At 35.6% G+C, this 4,758-nt stretch overlaps 1 pseudogene; it reads right to left on the minus strand.

Moving 5' to 3' along the window:
• Nucleotides 1-812: 812 nt before the first annotated feature.
• LOC127547189 (olfactory receptor 13A1-like) lies at nt 813-1,791 on the minus strand (annotated as a pseudogene).
• Between the last annotated feature and the right edge of the window lie 2,967 nt (nt 1,792-4,758).

Raw genomic sequence — 4,758 nt, forward strand, 5'->3', positions numbered from 1 at the left:
AGTTGTGGTATATGGATGTTATGGAGTTGTACTGTTCTACAAGAAACAATCAGCAAAACGATTTCAGAAAGGCCTGGACAGACTTACTTTAAATGATGTTAGATATAAAGAAAGATAGATATGTACATAGCAACAAGATTATACAATGATCAATATTTATGGATGTAGCTCTTTTCAATAGCGAGGTGATTCAGGCCGGTTCTAATAGTCTTGTGATAGACAGAGACATCTACATCCAAAGAAAGGACTGTGAAGACTGAGTGTGACTCACAACATAGTATTTTCACTTTTTTTGTTGTTATTTGTTAGTATTAATTTTCTTTTTCATTTTTTCCTTTCTAATCACTTTTTTCTTGTGCAGCATGGTAATTGTGGAAATATATATACAGAGAGAAGAATTGCACATATCATATATTGGAGAATTTGTCATCTAGGGGAGGGATTGGGAGAAAGTGGGGGGGGAGAATTTGGCACACAGGGTTTTGTAAGGATGAATGTTGAAAATTATCAATGCATATGTTTTGAAAACAAAAAAAAGTTTTAAAAATAAATTTTAAAAAGGAAGCATATCTATCCCAGGAAACAATATGAACCTGAAAGTAACGATTTCAAATTCAAACAATACTTAAAAGAGAATCAGTAATCCTACAAATCTGAGACTTGTGACCAGAAAAATGAAATATCATAGTAAGTATCAAAGGATATTTTTATACAGATAATTTTTAATATTTCTATTTTCTAAACCACAGGCATAAATAAAGTAGCCTTATATTGTACTTCTATTCAATATTAAAAGACTGGAAAATTCCTACTTACTTTCTAAAAGTTAGAAAGAGCTTGCTAAGGGCCATTTTGACCTCCTTGTTTCTTAGGGTATAAATCAGAGGATTTAAAGTTGGGCTTAACATGGTGTACAACACACCAGCCAATTTACTCCTCTCTGGATTGTAGCTACAAATAGGACTTATATAGGCATAGAAAACAGCTGTGTAATACATGGACACCACAATAAGATGAGAGGAACAAGTAGAGAATGCTCTCTTCTTTCCCTCTGATGTCTGAATTTTCAGGATGCTAGAGATGATGAAACCATAGGATACCAATGTCAGAAGAAAATTTATCAAACCATAAAATGCATCTGCTATGACAGTCATGACACTGTTAATATAGTAGAAGTACAGGAGAGCAACAAGAGAGGGGGATCTCACAGAAAAAATGAGTAATAACATTAGGTCCACAGAAAGATAGTCTTGTCATTAGACCAGTATTTATGGAGGAATTGAAGGCACAAATGAGCCATACGCCAGCTGCCAATATGTTACAGAGTGTTTTGTTCATCATGGTACTGTAATGCAGGGGGTGGCAGATGGCCACATAGCGGTCATAAGCCATGACTGTAAAAAGAAGCAGTTCTGATGATCCAGACCAAATGAGAAAGTAGAGCTGGGTCATGCAGCCCCCATAGGAGATAGTGTTCTTCTCTATGAGCAGTCCTTGCAGCACCTTGGGCAGAATGGAGGAGGTACAGATAATGTCCATTGTAGCCAAGTTAAACAAAAAAAGGTACATGGGACTGTGGAGACTTGGATTAAGTTTGATGACTGTGATGATCAGTACATTGCCTGTGAGGGCCACCACATACAAGGAAAAGAAACAACTGAATAATAGAAGCCGGAGTTTAGGGTGTTCAGAGAATCCCTGGAGAATGAACTCTGTCACCTGTGAGGAGTTACTAATGGCCATTGATGTGGGAGGATTTTCTAGGTAAATCAGGTGATTCTTGGATTATACTTTCAAGTCTTAACCAAACTGTGGAAATGTAATGGAAGGTGACATCTAGAAAATGAAAAGTGAATTGTTAAATGTTTAGGCACACGCATGAAACCCAAACTATAGATTACTTTTCAAAACAAGAACATGAGTAAGATACAAAGCATTACAGCTTCCTTATAAATTCATAGAAAAATCAGATGCCTTGAAATTAACTGCAAATCAATTCATAATAGGAATCTTATCTTTCACTAGTTTTTGTCACTTTATGTGTCCTTTTCATCAATTTCAGACATTTCTCCATATGAACCATTTGCTACTACACATGCTTATATTCTGGGCCCTCCATGGCCTGGATGCCCATTACTTATCTTCCCAATTCATCCTAGTATGTGATTTCCTATGCTATCACAGATATGATGTTCATGCACACATACATATAGAAATACATATATTATATAAACATATATATTCTGTATATTCTAATGTTGGAATCTTTACAAATTGTTAAGTCATTAGAGTTGATAGAGACAATAATTATCTAATTTAGCATGGCACTTAGCAAATCCTCTAGCTCACTAATGTATTTAAGTACTCATTGGAGTTCACACTTTTGGGAGATTTCAGGGTTTAGTATGAGATATCCAAATTCACACCTCCCTTAATCCCTGCCTCCTGAAGGAGGAGTCAACCTTTGGGAGATCATATATAAAGAGACTCTTAGCTTCGGGTTAGAGAGTTACTTCGGAACATTCCCAGGGGTCGGAGAGGAGCACTCTGGAAAGAAGCCCACAAGCCCTCTCTCGGAGGCAAGAGAGATTCATTCCAACTTGGTGCTGGCTGGAAGCTGAAGAAAGCAGAGGCAGAAGCAAGGGACAATCTGCAAGAGCTCTTGGAACCAAACAGAAAGATAGGCCTCTAAGAAAACTAATCGGGCTATATTGGAGACAATAAAAGATCTGAACTTTTAACACCTGGATGCATTTGGGTGATTATTACTTTTAACTGAAATTAAGGCTGCCTCCAGAAAACCTCCCCCAATTCTCTCCCATAGAGAATCTTTATATTTTAAAGAAGAAAAACACCACATTCTAACACTTGATAGATGAAATCAAAAGTTTATGTTATGTTGTGTCCTTGGCTTTCCCACATTTATCTTCATATTTCAAAGTATTATGTCTCAATTACTTTGGGAAGTAACTAGTACCATCATCAGTATTCATAATTTTATGCATATGCAGACAAAGGTTAAGAGACATGAAGTTAAATGTCCCAGTCCCTCTAAAATTTTAAACATTCATGCAGAGAGCAGGCTTTATACATCTTTTGTGATTGTCTTAGTCCTTAGCAATGTATTATGCCTTATGAAGGTTCTCAGTGAATACTGTTCTATTCATAGAATCTCTCTTCTCTCTGTCTCTGCCTCTTGTTCGTTCAGTTCTGTTTTCTCTCATTCTTTCTGCCTCTCTACTTTTAACTACTCCTCTTCTTTATAATTTAATATTTTCCCCTTACTTGGAGGCTCACGTTTAATTATTTTCTCCCTGAAACCAATCTTTCTATGCTCCATACAGTTCTAGATAGCTAATAGTTAATAATATAAAGAGATAACAGTGATGTAAGATTTAATGCCCTATTATAGTTATCCACAGTTGCAATTTAGCAAATATTTGATATTTGGAAATATTCAATTAATAAAGTAGTGACACTTGTTCTACAAAGTTATTATATTTTATTTGATAAAAGTTTTTGTTTCTTTTTTGCTCAGCTTTGTGGTGCAATGGATAGAATGCTATGCCTAGAGTCAGGAGAATCTGAATTCAACTATAGACTCAAACACTTTGACCCCACTTTCATCAACAAAAAATGGGCATAACAATAGTGTTTATGCCAGACTTGTCATGGACATCAAATTATGAAATATTCATAACAGTGCTTAGCAAATTTCCAGAAACATAATAGGTACTACCTTTTTTTTTATTCAATTCCCTGCCCTTTCCTTTGGTGAGATAGTTCAGAGTCACCCTCAAGAGTATATAGGAAAATTTCCTTCCAAATACTTTTAAATAACTTCTCAAATTGAACTTTGGAAGAGCAGAGCCATCAAAAGCTCAGAGGGAGATATTTCCTCATATTAGGATTACTTGAGAAATCACCAAGAAAGATTGGTTACAACAGAATGGGAAGTGGCCTGGAGAGCATATCCATTGTATCTGAAATGAACAATGGTGAAACTTCAGCAACTGCAGAAACAACACTTTCAGATGCTCTCAGTATAGTTGGCAAGGTGTCAGGAAAAAAAAAGAGTACAGAGATATGGTTGTGCCAGCACTGAGTGCAATTGATGGCTAATATTCCTCCTGATGATACTAAGATCTGGGTTACAGTTCCTGAGCATAGAAGAGTTATGGTGGTCAGTCATAATTATTATTGTTATAATTTTTTATTATATATCTCATATAATTATTATTATAAACATTAGTCAGAGTTCCAAGAGACAGGAGTACCAAGGTAGCTGCAGAAGAACAGGGGTCCTGTTCAGATTTCCAGGCCAAAGTGGGTACTAGCACGTGCAGTTACAGGGAAGTAGACGACTTTCCTAGGCAGACCTCTACTCCAGCAGATTTCAAAATCATCATGAGTCTGTCACAATGACTTCTAAAACTTAGGCATATCTCATTGGGGTAGTTGAACTTCAGATCATTTAAATGAGCAATGCTGTCAATTCAGCCAAGAAAATATAAAAAATATTATTTTAAATAAACATGATTTTAGCCAGTTCTGCTATTTCTACTTATCCTGTGATCAAGTTATATTTTCATTGTAATTTTGCTCTTAGGTAATATGTTCAGAATACAGGAAATTATAATACTGGAGTGGAATATGTAACACATTGCACTTATTTCTAAGTATCACATTTTTGGAACAACAACTTGAAATTGATGCAGAAAATGGAAATCAAGATAATGATTGGATTAAAACATAATA

This window comes from Antechinus flavipes, chromosome 2 (assembly GCF_016432865.1).
Source record: "Antechinus flavipes isolate AdamAnt ecotype Samford, QLD, Australia chromosome 2, AdamAnt_v2, whole genome shotgun sequence".
Lineage (NCBI taxonomy): Eukaryota > Metazoa > Chordata > Mammalia > Dasyuromorphia > Dasyuridae > Antechinus > Antechinus flavipes.